Genomic DNA, 16,451 nt, shown 5'->3' with positions numbered 1-16,451 from the left:
CCATGGGCTGTCTCCCCTGTCCCCTCGCAAGAGTTCAAGCTCAAGAAGGCAGGGGTAAATCTAGTCTGTTCACTGCTGGGATCCCATCTCCAAAGTTGGCACCTGGGACATAGTAAACTGTCAAGGAAGGAAATTGTTGAAAGGAAAATGCTAAGAAAGTCTTTTCAAAGTATACAGAGATCTAGAGCCATAAGGGTGTGCAGGCAGTTTCTGGGCCTTCTGGAAAACAGCAGGAAAGGCCTGTAGGTTGAATTCATCACGTTGATGCACCTAAAATGTTTAGCTTCGCTGGCAGAAGCATCTTTTTAGACCCGTACCTAACCCTGTCGCTTTGTGATGAGCTTTAAGGAACCCGCCAGCCCCAGATGGAGACGAGCCAGTCCTGGTGGATGTACTCTAGCCACTTCTGGTCATGTGTTCCCTCCGACCTGGGCTCCTCCCACCCCTGAGCAGAAGCCTTCTCTCTACTCCTTCCCTCCATATAAAGGGCACGTAGAAATGTCCAGGGATGTCACATCCTCACACCTCCGTGTGACTGTGAAGCCCAGCATCCTTCCCAGGAATTTTGCTTTCTAGGCTAATCCCTGATTTGTAATGAGAAGTCTTATCTATTGTTACCTGTCATTTATGAATCACTCTTCTAATTATTAACTTAGTGAATTATCCCAATAGTTCTCCAGTTAAATGTATGCCGCCTACTTTACCAGTGGAGAAACTGAGGCTCTCAAAGCTTTGTCACTTGCTGAGGGCCGCACACTTGGCAGTGACCTCAAAGCCAGGCTCCTTCCTTGGCCTGTGGTTCCTCCCGCGGACTACACAGTTGAAGCAGAGGCTTAGAAGGAAGAGGACTGGGAACGAACACACAGTCCTTCTCTTTGGCCTCTCACACACAGTAACGGGATACGTTTCCAAAAGGCTACTGGCAAATAATTTCGAGGGTTTGGCCAGCCTGAAATAACCAATCTATTTAGAGGTTTCAAGACCAGGCAGCAGAGGCTAAATAAGGTAACGTGTCTGTCAAGAGGGGAGGCCCAGAGAAGAGAATAGAATATTAAAAAACTCATGGTTCATATCATGCTTTTCTTACCTAAGACTCCTTGAAAAGTGTGCTACAAATAAAAACTATTGCTGTCCTCACCTTAGGATACAGAAATATAAATATATATAGTGTATGTATATTTTTGGTTTACAACATGCAACTACACAACTTCGGGAAAAGTAAGTTTATTATACATGATTTGGGGGGAAATGGAGAGTTCTCAGCCAAAACTTGAGGTCCAGATTAAATGTTTGGGGATTTAGGGATTTCCCCTTTGGAATGTTAAATTTTTAGTAATGAAAGTAGCTTCCACTTACATAGCACTTATGATGTGCCAGGAACTAGGCTAGTCCCTTCCCATACTTTTTGACACTTAATCGTCACCACTCTATTTCCATTTTTCCATCTTATTAATGAAGACTTAGAGATTCAGAGAGATTAAGCAACTCACCCAAGCTCACACAGCTAGTAAGCAGCAGAGCCAGCTTTTGGACTCACATCATAGACTCTAATCACAAAGGTAAGGGAAGTTGTGCTTGCCAGTATGTTACTTGGTGCCCAGAATGGACCCAGGCATTGTAAATGTTCAATAAATACTGGAATGAAGAATGAATGAATGAATGAAAGGGTCCGACTCCTCTAATCTCAGCAGCCCTGCTGGGTCTTCTCCTCACTTTGCTCTGCAGGCTGTCAGCCTCATCTCTGTAGCTGAACGACACGATGCATTAGGATTGAGCATTCTCTATCTATAGCAGAATAAATTAGACCTAGGTGTGTTCACACTTTCTTTTATCGATTTTTGGTGGAAAGTAGAGGGTGTGAAGGAATGGCTGTGTGTTTACATATTTTTATAAGCCAGTCAGGGTGGAGAGTGTGGATATACAGGGCAGGTCCCCTCTGGGTGTGTCTACTGGCAGGCTCTCCGACTTGTCCCCATTGCTGGTCTCGTTGAGGGAACCGAGCTGTGGAACCACAATGTCTGCTAGCTCTCAAGGGAGGGAAAGAGGAAATGATGGGGCAGCTTCCACTGCGAGAAAGGAAAGCAGAAATTCGGTAAGAAACAGTTCTCTGGCAGTTCCTCAAACCTAAACTGAAATCTAGTGGCATGTCATAAAAGTCTCAACGGGGGCTTCCCTGGTGGCGCAGTGGTTGAGAATCTGCCTGCCAATGCAGGGGACACGGGTTCGAGCCCTGGTCTGGGAAGATCCCACATGCCACAGAGCAATTGGGCCCGTGAGCCACAATTACTGAGCCTGCGCGTCTGGAGCATGTGCTCCGCAACAAGAGAGGCCGAGACAGTGAGAGGCCCGCGCACCGCGATGAAGAGTGGCCCCCGCTTGCCACAACTAGAGAAAGCCCTTGCACAGAAACGAAGACCCAACACAGCCAAAAATAAATAAATTAAAAAAAAAAAAAAAAAAAAAGTCTCAACGGAACTGGAAATCAGGAGATCGGGGTCTAATCCCTGCTTGGCCACTGACTTGGATAAGTCATTTTTCTGCTTTAGGCTTCACTTTTCTTATCTCTAAAATAAACAATTTAGGCTAAAACCCTGCCTTCAGGCATTTAGAACTGTGGGTGTGTTGAGGTGGGTGCAGGATGGGATATTTTCGGTGGTCACACTGATTAATGAGTGGCATTTGTGTATGATGTGTTGGGGGGACAGAGCGGGGATGCTCAATGTATCCAATGCTCAGGGTCACACAAAGAGAAACTGTACCACTTAGAATCTGGAATGGTAATTAAGAACCGCTTCATTGCTAAAATACTGTGATTCTATTCTAGCCACATTCATTTGAATCATCCAAGTCACATGATGAAAAGAAATCAGACTCTGAGTGAAAGAATTCAAGAGTAATGTGTATAATATGTTTTTAAATGCCTCCCAACGTACCTGACTTTTGTGAATGTCAGGACAGTTTCTTGACCTGTAACCCATCTCCCACGATGGTCCCAGAAAACAGCAGGGAGCTGGCCTGGAGAGGAAATATCACAGGCAGTTGCTATCAGACAGGAAGGTTAGAAGCCCTCTTTGGCAGAGCAGAGACACAGCCCCTCCCCTAAAACTCTGACTGGGGTGGGTACCAAGTCAGTGGAATTGAAAGGCTGAGAGAGGCGTCCAGGGCTGTGGGCTTGCAATCGGGCCCCTTTTCTTAAGGCCTTGGGATTTCCCAGCTGGAGGGGAGAAGGGGCTGAAATACACAGAGAACAGTGAGCCAGAGAGAGGCCTGGGGTTGAAATGAGGAGCTCGTAATAGGAGGCTAAGGCAGAGGAGACTTGAGCAGTGGGTCTCCTAAAAGAGGTGGAACCGAACACCCCTCTGCAGATACTTGTGAAGGACATTCCCTGACCAGAGGGAAAAGACCCCCTTCAGGAAGCCAGTGAGTTTCCACAGGTGAGCTGGTCCTTCTCCACCACCCAAAGCTAGTTAAGCTTTTGCCCATATGCAGATGCCGTCTGTGTTCTTGTTGTTTTATTGAGATATAGCATACACACAGAGAAGGATACAGAGTATATAGCTTGATGGATACACACACGTATGTACCCAAGGCCCACAGTAGGATACAGACCATGTCTGCACCCTCTATGGTGCTTCTGTGCTTTCTCCCAGTCAACGTCTGCCGCCAAAGATAGCCACTTTTTATTTATTTTTTTTTTTTCACACACACACACACTGTATTTTATTTTTACAAGAGATAAATCGACTGACACCAAGCAAAAGATAGCCACTTTTTAGCTTGATCACCGTAGGGTAGTTTTTGAACATCACATAAGTAGAATCATACAGTTTATAGTTTTTGTGGTCTGGGTTTCTTCATTCAATATTACGCCTCTGAAGTTCATCCATCCTGTTGCAAGTAACAGTTTACCTTTTCCCCACTGCTGAGTAGAATTCCACGGTAGGATTACATCACAATTTATTTATCCATTCTACTGTTGAAGGAGACTTGGATGGTTCATAGATGCCATCTGGAGGAAGAGTACAAAGGATGGAAACCTCTTAAGATGAAAGAAATACTTCCCTTAGGGAATTTGAACCTGAAAGAGACCATTTTAAGCTAGAGAAGCAGAATGACCTCCAATTGTCAAGTTTACATTTTCTCTCTCTGCAGAAATGGGGACTCTAGAGCTAAATGAGGTCAGTTAATGGAAGTTTTTTTTTTTAAATCATATTTTGTGCACATCTGAGTTGAAGAGTGTAAATTTTGGCCCTGCTAGTGTGACTTTCTAATAAGAGCAACAGTGTTCAGGGCTGGCTTTAGGCTTATTCAAGGGGTAGACCAGTTGCCTTACTATTAAAATGGTAACAACTTGAAAGAGTTACAGTCAAAAGGTGGTACATCAAAAACAGGATGAGTTGTAGGGGAAAATATTCAGAAGGTGTGGAAAATCTGAGTGAACATTTCTAATGGGGGAGCAGTGCTGGGCTCCCCGGAACCTCAGACAGAATTTGAGTCGGCAGCACAACAGTTGTCAAAGAAAACACCAGGCTAATTCAGAAAGGTGCACAATTAGTCACCCTGCAGTGGTCAAAGGCTGTTCTAACTATTCTGACTAATTTCAACTTGTTTATCTTAAGAGAAATGGGAGGCAGCTTGAGAAGTTCTCAAATAAAATAATCTCAGTGACTTAAGAGATGAAAAACGAGTCCAGGGTGAACAAGTTAGTAGAGTTAGGGCTGTTTTTTTGCTTTACCAGAAAACTCAACTACCCTTAGAATGGGTATTTTAGTCCAGGAAGAAAGTGATGGTCTACTTTCAAGGTGACAGTAGGAGTAGGTGTCTCTGAATGCCTTTATATACACGATTGGAATGGTAAGAAGAGGACATAGATGAAAGCTGTGTATTGTTGCCTCTATGGCACTTGTGAGGGTGTCCACAAGCACTTTAGCTCACTTTCCTCTGGGCACACAGTAGGACTGCACTTCCCCGCCTACTTGAAGATACCTACAGCTGCATGACTTGCTTTGGCCAATGACATGTGAGCAGAAATGACACTTCAAAGCAGAAGCTTTAAGAGCCAGTGTGGTTTCTCTCTAAAGATTTATTTCCCCCTCTACCGTGATTCTAGGTCGTGGCTGCTTCAGCAGCCTGGCTTCCAGAGGGAGCAAGGCCCCAAGCCAACCCTTGATGGTTATGTTTGTGAACAAGAAATAACCCGTTATTGCTTCAAGCCCCTGAGATTTCGGGATTGTTACCTCAGCATAGCCTAGCCTATCCTGCATGATTGAGGTGCTCATCAGGGTCTCTGAGAATGGTCACTGGATGTGCTCTGTGACCTTCGCCCCTTACCCCAGCTCTAAAGCAAAGGCGGTCATGTCACCTCTGATAAAAGACCAGCCCATTGATTCTTTCTCAAGAATTTGAACACTTCAGGGATACAGAGACAATTGGCACTCCGTGGGAGAAGCTATAGCTAAGAGGGATCTAAGGGACGATTGGAACTGTGGGTCAGGTGGGGTGAAGAACAAGGAAAATACAAGACAGACACCTGGTATAAGGCAGTGGCCAGTCGAGGGACTCAGGAGAGAGAAGGAGGCTGAGAAAGGAGGTGCCGCCCGCAGCTAACCCTGACTTTCCACTTCATCCCTAACGGGCTGGTGGGCTTGGTTTCCGGCTTCTACAAGATCCCTGTAGACTAACACTAACTCCCCGACACACACACCTTTTACTTGAATGAGTCCAGGCTGCTTCTGTACTTTCCAACAAGAACCCTAACGAGAACAAAATATAAACAGGAGCAAGAAGTTAATAGTACTGTTAACACTGGCTAATACTTGCCATGTGCCAGGCACTGTCCTAGGCACATTATGCATCGTAACTCAGCTCATTCTCCCAGCAACATTAAGAGGTACATACTTCTGACATCCTCACCTTTACAGATAAGGAAACTGCGGCACAGAGAGGGCGAGTGCCTTTCCCCACACCACATTGCTGCCAAGTGGTGTCTGGTTTTAGACTTTCAACCACTACGTTATCGTGAACTTCTGAATGTCACTGATGATGTCTTGTTGCTTAAAGGAGTTTTTGAAATTTTGCTTTAGCATGTTGAAAGCTAAAACTATTGTCACTTATTTTAGATGTGATAATGGTATTTTTAAATGAAGTATTATCTTTTAGAAATGCATTCTAAAATATTTATGGATAAGATATGATGTTAGGATGTGCTTGAAATAATGCAGGGGAACACAGAGGCGGTGAGTGACACTATAGATAACGTATGATTAGACACGAGTTGATCATCTTTGAAGCTTGAGTGATGGATACATGGGGATTATTAGGCTTTTCTCTCTGCTTTTGTGTATATCTGAAACTTTCCATAGTAAAATGTAATAAACAAATAAGCACCGAGAAAAGGCATGGAAAAGACTGGAATTGATGCAAAATTTGAAAGGGGACTTTTTATCTCATCTATGCTATTTTTAGAGGGAAGTTGGCAAACTATGATCAGTGGTACAAATGTTTTTGTACAGCTTTCAAGCTATGAATGGGTTTTTACTAATGATTGAAAATGTTCATGTTGGAGAAATGCAAATTTTAGTGTCGATAAAGTTTTATTGGTACAGAGTCACACCCATGTGTTTCTGTCTTGCTTGTGGCAGCTTTCATGCTCTAAAGACAGAGTTAACTAGTAGTAGCAGAGACTGTGGACCACAAAACCTAATATATTTACCGTGTGGCCCTTTACAGAAAAGTTTGCTGACCTCTATTTTATTTTTTTAAGATTTTTTTGATGTGGATCATTTTTAAAGTCATTATTGAATTTGTTACAATATCGCTTCCATTTTATGTTTTGGTTTTTGACCATGAGGCATGTGGGATCTTAGCTCCCGGACCAGGAATCAAACCCACACCCCCTGCACTGGAAGGTGAAGTCTTAACCACTGGACCGCCGGGGAAGTCCCAGACCTCTATTTTAGAAAGAGACTTCTTCATGCACAACTTTGTTTTTAAAACCAGTTTAAAATATATATATATATAGAGAGAGAGAGAGAGAGAGAGAGAGAGTTTTCTTTTTTAATTAGGAAAGTAATACAAGACCCTTTTAGACAATGTAGTCTATACCAAAGGGTATAAAAAAGAAAATGAATATCATCCACCAGGTACCCATTTCTAAAATCTTCCTTCTTATCTCTTATCAACCAGCTGTTGACAAAATGAAACCTGCTCCATTTTCAGGTAAAAGTGGGGATTGCCTTTCTGGGGCTGATTAGACAAGAGCTGCAAGCGGACATTGGCTGTGACAGGGAGACGGGGTAAAAGGATTTGAAAGAGGCCACCTGGGATCTTATTGGGTTTAAATTGTAGAATAAACCTGACACAGTGTATCTAAACTCAGGTATAATAAATCCTAGTAGAAGGGCGTTGTAATAACCATTTAATATAGATACAAGAACTGATAATCAAGGTAGAACCTAGTTAACAAGTTTCTGGGGAAAAAATAACCTTAGACACTGACAACCCATGATTATACCAGCATTATTTATTTATTTTATTTTTATTTTTTTGGCTGCGTTGGGTCTTAGTTGCGGCATGCAGGATCTTATGTTGTGGTGTGCGGGTTTCCTCTCTCTAGTTGTGGCGCATGGGCTGCAGGGTGCGTGGCCTCCAGGCCACACGGGCTCTGTAGTTTGCAGCACACGGACTCTCTTGTTGAGGCACGCGAGCTCACTAGTTGTGGCGCGCGAGATTAGTTGCCGCACGGCATGTGGGATCTTAGTTCCCTGCCCAGGGATCAGACCTGCATCCCCTGCATTGTAAGGCGGATTCTCTACCACCAGACCACAAGGGAAGTCCCTATACCAGCATTATTTACAATAACAAAAAGGTAGAAGCAACATCTGCAGTGTCCATCAGCAGATGAATGGATAAACAAAATGAGGCATATACATACAATGGAGTGTTATTTAGCTTTAAAACCAAAGGAGGGACTTCCCTGCTGGCGCAGTGGTTAAGAATCCTCCTGCCAATGCCGGGGACACGGGTTAGAGACCTGATCCAGGAAGATCCCACATGCCGCGGAGCAACTAAGCCCGTGTGCCACAACTACAGAGCCTGCGCTCTAGAGGCCATGAGCCACAACTACTGAGCCCACGTGCCACAACTACTGAAGCCCGTGCGCCTAGAGCCTGTGCTCCGCAACAAGAGAAGCCACCACAGTGAGCAGCCCACGCACTGCAACAAAGAGAGTAGCCCCTGCTCGCCGCAACTAGAGAAAGCACAGCAACGAAGACCCAATGCAGCCAAAATTAATTAAGTAATTAAAAGAAAACAAACGAACAAAAACAAAGGAAATTCTGACACAAGCTACACCATGGGTGAGCCTAGAGGACAGTGGTTACATGAAATGAGCCAGTCAAAAAAGGGCAAATAGTATATGATTCTATTTATGTGAGGTCCCTAGAATAGTCAAATTCATAGAGACAAAATAGAATGGTCATTGCCAAGGGATGGAGGGAGGGAGCGGTGCGGAGTCATCGTTTAATGGGTGGAGAGTTTCAGTTTGAGAAGAGGAAAAAAGTTCTAGAGATGGATGGTGATGGTTTGCACAACAATGTGAATGTACTTAATGCCACCAAACTGTACATTTAAATAGTGTTTAAATGGTAAAATTTTGTGCTATGTGTATGTGACCATAATTTTTAAAAACTGAGCAATTTCAGGTGGATGAAATGTGGTCATAATAAGGGTACATCTTAAGCAAAGAAGTTAAAATGGATTTCGGGAAAGCAGGAAAAAGTTCAAGAAACTGAAAGAAGTCTTTAGGCTGCTTGATGCGTAATGCTTAGAGGTGGTTACTGCTAAAGGGATGATGTGGAGAGTCTGGGCTGCCACTGAGAGTTTGCTTTCTGTGTTTGGAGGTTCAGGCATAGGTCCGCTTGGGAAGTCAGAGACTTGATACTTCCAGTTCAGTGATTTTTATAAGAATGCCAAGAAAAGGCTCTAAAGGAAATGTTGGAGCTGTCATTAGTGGTATTACCAGTGATCTGACTTTTCGTTCCTGGTATGCTGCCTTTACAACCTTGATTTCAGTAAAATCCACTAGGTTTCCAATAACCCGCCGGGATTGTAGCCATTGCCCACAGAATTTAAGGACTGAGTCTTGGCCCAAGCTGGTGGGCAGGTCTCAGCTCCTGCAAGCCACCGAGCATGTGCGCCATCCTCTGTGGATGACTTGAGGGTCAGATCAGCAGGGCAGGCACGTTGGAAAGGCCGAGGGTCTGGTTTACTGTGGGAAAGCCTGGGGGGATGGGCTGGATGGCTGTCGTCTGCGGCATCACAAATGCCGAGATGCACGTCGGCTGTGAACTGGAGTGGAGAAGATCTTCCTGGATGGGGATGAAGCACAGCCGCGACCACTTCTGATGTGAAGCTGTGTGACCAGACACTGATGGCGGATTTGCCCAGAAGTGACTTCTGGCTGGACCTGCCTTCACTAGTGCCTCCTAGGATAGGAGCTGGACATGCTATTTAAGGCCAGCATCCTTTTAAACTGAGGCAGCTGATTATTCTGATTGGATAATATCCAGCTGAGCCAGTTGTTAAATATTTTTAAAAGTCACCCCGGCCAGGGATCTCCTTCAAATCATTGTTTGCTGGCAGCCTCCAGTGTCAGTGACGCTACGCTAGTGTTAAATTTTCTGATAACTTTGCTTTAAAAAAAAAGTGGTGAAGCCCTTAACCAACCCCTAATTACCTCACATTTTGGGGCTTTTGAAATGAGTTTGCACTGGATTTTGTTTAAGATATCAAAAGGAGAAGATTACTAGGAATGGATAACCAGGGCCACAAAAATAGTAAAAGCTACTATTTACTGAATCTACCATCTATTGACCACTTTAGGTATATTATATCTAATCGTTGCATGAAGTGTTAGGTCTCTTTCTTATTTTACTCATGAGGGAAGCCAAGGCTGAGAGAAGCCAAGTGACTTGCAAAAAAGTCTTTCGGCTAATAAGTGGCAAACCCCGTATTCAAATATAGCGCCATAGTATTTGGTCTTTACGTTTGGGAAATGCACATGTAAGCTTAGCTGATGGAGTGGACCTCAGTGGGTTTTGCCACTCAACCCATCCGTTCCAGTCACCTTTCTTCTGCTAACAAAACCCTGATTTTCGTCTGCAGTACCATCTTTTCCCCAGCTCTCATTCCAGATGTTTGGGGGAGGGGGGGTCATGTGACTTGAGCCTGGCCAATCAGCACATGATATTCCCCTGGCTGCAGCAACTCCCTCAACAATTTTTTTTTTTTTAACTTTGTATTTTATATTGGAGTATAGCTGATTAACAATGTGGTGATAGTTTCAGGTACACAGCAAAGGAACTCAGCCATACATATACAGGTATCCATTCTCCCCCAGACTCCCCTCCCATCCAGGCTGCCACATAACATTGAGCAGAGTTCCCTGTGCTCTACAGTAGGACCTCACTCAACACATATTTATTGGGAGAAGCTGGGGTATTCAGCAGGGTCAAGGCAGGCGGGGGTGCTGCTGTGGTGGAGCCTATTTGCCAGCGAAGGCAGACAGGTAATAAACAAGCTACAGAGACTCAGCATAACTTCAGTTGGCGGTAAGTGCTTAAAAGCAAAATAAAACAGGGTAATCCATTGTAAGAGTAACACAAGGGGCAAGGTGGGGGGCTCTTTTACGGAGGGTGGCCAGAGCCAAAGAGAGGCAATGGGACTTCCGTTAGGTCTCTTCATACTTCTGCCTGCCTTGAACTTGGAAGAGCTTGGGACCCCACAACTGCTGGTGCCATCTTGCCCATCCCGAGAGTCTGAGGATGAAGGCAACATGGGGGACGAAGGGAGGAGGGAGGGAGAGAAAGAGGGTCCTGATGATGTCTTTGAGCCCCTGAATCAGGCTATAATGGGAATTAAACCTACCCCTAAATTTCTGTACAAAGGGAGCCTACAAATTTTTGTTTTCCTTAAGAGGGTTTCATCAACTGGAAAGAATCCTATCATGTACAGCTGAGTTTAGTCTAATCACTGCCTGGCATGTGAGCCTCCTTCACTGCTGGCGGGTCTGAGTGAATTTTAGATACATAAGCAGGCGACCGAATAGATAGATGATAGCTAGATAGCTCCATAGATTGATGGCTATAGAACAGATAAAAGTTAGTGTTTGTCCATGCATGGAGAACAAGATCAGAAAGACACACACCCAACTCTTCACACAGTTCACACTCTGGGATGAGAAGAAAGGGGTGTCACTTTTTAACGATCAGCTTGTGGAATGTTTGCATTTAAAGACAAGCATGCATGACCTTTTAATATTGAAAAAACTACAGATTTGGAAAGGTGTGGACAGAAAGGCCTGTGGAGTGGCCTTGGGCTGGGTCCTCAACCTCATGCCCATAGCACACACACCAAGGCCTCACAGGGCCATTACTCAAAGCAACTGCCAAGAAAATGACATGAAGGAGGACCTCACTGCCACCCCTGCTCTCTTTCCTGCAGAACTTCCCTACCTGTCTCAGGTGAGGACAGCTGGAAGATGGTAATATCTGTATGGCGCACTGAAGGATCAAGGCCACATGAAGCCAGAATGTATTTCCTGGGCACTCTTGTCAGCCCCAGAACCTGCCCAGTTGTCCCAAAAGCTGAGGGGATCATTTTCTTTACCTGGGACCCAGTCACTCAGCAACAGCTCAGTTGATTGTAGGACAGAGGCCCTTTCTATTGAAAATGCATAGTTTGTAAGTTCTTCTCCTTCATGCCAGGGGAAGTGTATCTCACTCGAAGTTCTGAAACGTGTCTAGCATTATTACAGGTGTTTGTTCTGGTTTTAAAATATTCATGGAACTCATAATAAATACTCTCATTGTGCTTGGATTTTGCTTGCACTCTAGTAGAAGCCTTTGTAGAAGACAACTGTGGCAGTCATTCTGGAATTGCCTTTCTCTTGGATACTTCCAGTAGACCGTGGATTGTTCCTGAAGCATGATCCCAGGTTAATGCTGTTTCGTACAGTCCAAGGTCCCATTGCGGATTCCAGCTTTGCTGTTTGTTGTTTAAAGCAAGGAACAAAACTTTATCACTCTTATCAGAAAAATCTTAAAGATTCTATGATAGAAACAGTCTTCATCACTTCTCCTTCTGACTTAGAAGTAAAAATTACTTCTATGTAGCAGATTACCTTTGGACCCAAATAAATTGTGTGCTAAAGCCTTCTGAAGCTATAGCTACTGCAGTCCTCCTCTTGTAATCTGGCTTTTTTTATATAATCACTGTACCCAGAGAAAATGAAAGGGCAAACTCCAACCTAGGGAAGGTTGAATAATCACAGACTCCAACCTTAAGGAATCTGAATTAATGAGATTTCCTGGGATTTTTCCAGCCAAGAAAGAACTACTGCCTTCCTCCCAAGGGCCTGTGATGCTCATAACTTTATTCACAGACGTACAACATCATTCCCTAGAGAAGGAATTATGGTCAGACTTTAATTTGGATCAACAGATAAAATTAGAAAATCTCTTGCGGGAAATGTCATTCATTATTTACAAATGTACGTAATTAAAGAAAGGAGGTATATACAGAATAAAGATGTTATTGTCTGTAGAGCAAAGAGTTAAATATAAGTAGAATTCCCTGGGATCTCACCAGGTGCATGCCCCAAACACATATTTAAAGTCTACAATGCAGAAAAAATAGCTTGAGGGATATACATCACACTGTCATCTAGGCTTTTCTCTGTGGACTGGGGAGAGACGTGGTTATCGAGGGATAAATTTCACTTGATATAAACGATTGCTGTGATGTTTGGCTCTTTAAATAATAAGTACAGTGGAAATTGGTTAGGCTCCTTGGCCACCTAGCAACTAGAATAGCTTGCCTGGATTTGTAGAATTTCCCATCTTATGCATCTGAATATGTCTAAGCCAGAAACTCACTTTCTGAGCCTCCCTTGTAACTCAGAAGGCCGATACACCTTGTAGGTGTATTAACCAGAATTCTCCAGAGAAACAGAACCAACAGAATAGAGGGGGGAGGCGAGGAGGAGGGGGATTGATTTATTTTAAGGAATTGAGTCATGCAATTATGGAGACCTGGAGAGGAGCTGATGTTGTGGTTCAAGTCCAAAGACAATCTGCTGGCAGAAGTCCTTCATGCCTGGGGGAGGTCAGTCTTTGTTCTATTAAGGCCTTCAACTGATTGGATGAGGCCCACCCACATTTTGGAAGACAGTTGGCTTTAATCAGACTTCACTGATTTGAGGTTAATCTCATCCAAAAACATAGTCACAGAAACGTCTCAAATAATGGTTGACCAAATATCTGGGCACTGTGACCCAGCCAAGTTGACACATAAAATTAACCATCACAACAGGGCCTGCCTGGACATATGACCTAATCTTTACACAAGGCTTTGGTTTGGAAGTAAGTACCATGTGGAATCCATTCTTCCAGAGGGGTGGTGGTGGAGACGTCCAGCTTACAGAGGCAAAGTGGCAGCAGTCCTAGTGGCAGCACCCTGTTGATGGAGTATACAGGGTTTGTGCCAGCAATAGCAGCAGAAGGATCCCCACTAGAGGCGTCTTGTTTTTGTCGCTCCAAGCCTCATCCTTTAGTTCAGGAATTTAGTGAACTACCCAGTTCCTTTAATACATTCCTTCTCTGTGTAAACTAACTAGGGTAGATGCTGTTGTTTGCAACCAAGAACGCTGAAATTCAATAAATGGTTAGATTATCTATTACTGCATAACAAAGTACCCAAAATTTAGTAGTTTAAAACAATAATAAACATTTTATTATTTCTCACGTTTTCTATAGGTCAAAAATTCGAGAGTAGCTTAGCTGGGTGCTTCTGGCTCAGGGTCTCTCATGAGATTGCATTCAAGTTGTTGGCCAAGGGGCTGGGGCTGGGGAATCCACTTTCAAGATGGCTTATTCATATGGTGGGCCAGTTGTGCTGGCTATTGGCCAGAGGCCTCAGTTCTTCTCATGTGGGTCTCTCCATAGGACTGCTTGAGTGTCCTCACACCATGGAGGTTGCCTTCCCCAGAGACGGTGATCTGAGAGAGAAAGGTGGATGCCACAGTGCCGTTTATGACCTTGTCTGTGTGAAGTCACACCATCACTTCCACCCTATTCTGTTTGTTACAAGAAAGTTGCTAAGTCTAGCTCTTAACTCAAAAGGAAGAAAATGAGTTTCCACCTTTTGAAGAGAAGAATGTCAAAGAATTTATGGATATATTTTAAAACTTCCTGTGGTAGCCAGCCTCAAGATGGCCACCCAATGATCCTTACCTCCTGATATTCAAACCTTTGTATATTTCCCTCCTATACTGTATCACATTTGTTCTGCGTGACCAATGGCTTATGGAGAAGTGATGGTATGTCATTTCTGAAGTTAGGCTATAAAAAGCTCCTTTAGTCTCTCCTGCTCTCTCTCTACCCACCCCCAACCCCCTTTCTCTCTCTCTCTGTCTCTCTCTGTCTCTCTCTCTCTCTCTCTGTCTCTGTCTCTGTCTCTCCTCCCACCCTCCATGTCCCTTGCTCTGCTCTGGGGAAGCAAGCAGCCATGTGTGAGCAGCCTTATGGAGAAGTCCACGTAGCAGGGAACTAGAGCCTCCAGCTACAGCTAGCAAGGAACTGAGGCCAGCCAGCAACCATATGAGTGAGTCTGAAGCAGATTCTCCAGCCCTAGTTAAGCCTTCACAAGACTGCATCCTCAGCTGGCCGTTTGCTCCCTCACAAGACCTCACAAGAACTTGAGTCAGAACCATCCAGCTAAGCTGCTCTTGGATTTCTGACCTTCAGAACTTGTGTGAGATAATAAATGTTGTTGCTTTAAGTTGCTAAATTGTGGAGTAATTTGTTACACAAGAATAGATAACAAATACATCACCATACATGTATTATTTTTTTCTCCAGAAGAAATAAAGGCGCGCGCGCGTGTGTGTGTGTGTGTGTGTGACTGGAAAAGAGAGTGAGCAAATAAGATAGAGATCTACCTAAGTCACCAAAGACAGACATGACCACCTCATGTTCTCACAGAACATCCATTTCCAGCTTTCTGAGGTTTTACTAAACTCCTAGAAATCCTTAACCAAATCTGAAGTTGAAATTGATCTTTTTTAAGGCTGGAGGCTGCTGCCTACCAAGCTATAAGCCACTGCCACCTAGACTATGTCAGGCAAGCCTGGGGACACCCTTCCCTCAGGACGGCATGTTGGGGTCAGACTGGGCTCTTGTGTGTGTTAATGGATCCTGTGCTTCAAAACTAGCCATGATTGTTGTTTTGAATTTTTGTGAGCCTTTTTACTTTAGAAAGTCTCTAGTTGCAGACTATAGCAAGTGCTTTGTGGGTTATTCAATCATGTTTATAGATTCAATAGCAAAAATAATTGTACAATCTATATCTTATTGGCTACTCAAGATAGCACAACATCCATTTATTCAATAAATATTTGCTGAAAACCCGCTGGGTGCCAGCCCTGGCCTAGGCACTGGAACACTGGATTTGAAATGTCCTCAGTACTGCGGGAAGAGAGCAGATGCCATTGTTGCAGTAGAAAAGCAATTACAGGAAAGCTAAAACCCCCCTCTTCCACTTGGGAAAAAAGCCAGAAGTCTGTCTCCAAGGAGCCCCACGGGGTGACTTGTGAATTCGCCCAGGCCCAGGCTCTGTCCGTGAGCTTTTCAGGCAGCACACCAGGAGTGGGTCCGTGCCCCAGGGAAAACCTGTAAACCACGCTCATATGACTCTTGTATAAAACCAGAGGGTCGGTTTATGAATGTACAATGAAAATTCTGACTATCCCGGGGACCAGAACACTCAGGTTTGCGTGTCTCACCCCAATCTCCCTCCCTCCTCCCGTGCTCCATTCTCCTGGCCTCTATTCTTCCCTTCCTTCCATTTCTGCTGTGACACATACTTCATGAGCATGTCCTAGGAGCCAGCCTGGGGCTGAGAGCCAGAGGAACCGTGGCGTATGAAGCCAGCAGAGTTCCTGCCCTCAGTCGGGGACGGGTGTGGGCGGAAACCCTAATCGAAGCACTCACACAGATAAACACCAAGGCCCTTTTTTGTTTCATGGAGGCCTTTGAGACGCTGATGACCATGAAGATCCCTGTCCTCAGAACGAGGTGCATCCTCTCACACACACAGCGTCTTACACACAGTTCCAGGGGCGTCTCGGTCACCCCGAAGGCCATCCGGGGACCTGGGGTGCAGAATCTCCCCCTCTGTAGACAGAACTGCACAAGAAGCAGCCAGGTCATACCCAGAAGGTTGCTTCTAGCTCAGAGTTGCAGCACGGGTTTTTTGGCCGCACCACGCAGCATGCGGGATCTTAGTTCCCTGACCAGGGATGGAACCTGTGCCCCCTGCAGTGGAAGCGCGGAGTCCTAACCACTGGACCGCCAGGGAAGTCCTTGACTCTCTTTAGATAGGCCAGTACCTTG

Source organism: Balaenoptera ricei, chromosome 11 (genome assembly GCF_028023285.1).
Source record: "Balaenoptera ricei isolate mBalRic1 chromosome 11, mBalRic1.hap2, whole genome shotgun sequence".
Lineage (NCBI taxonomy): Eukaryota > Metazoa > Chordata > Mammalia > Artiodactyla > Balaenopteridae > Balaenoptera > Balaenoptera ricei.
This window is presented reverse-complemented; position numbering follows the sequence as displayed.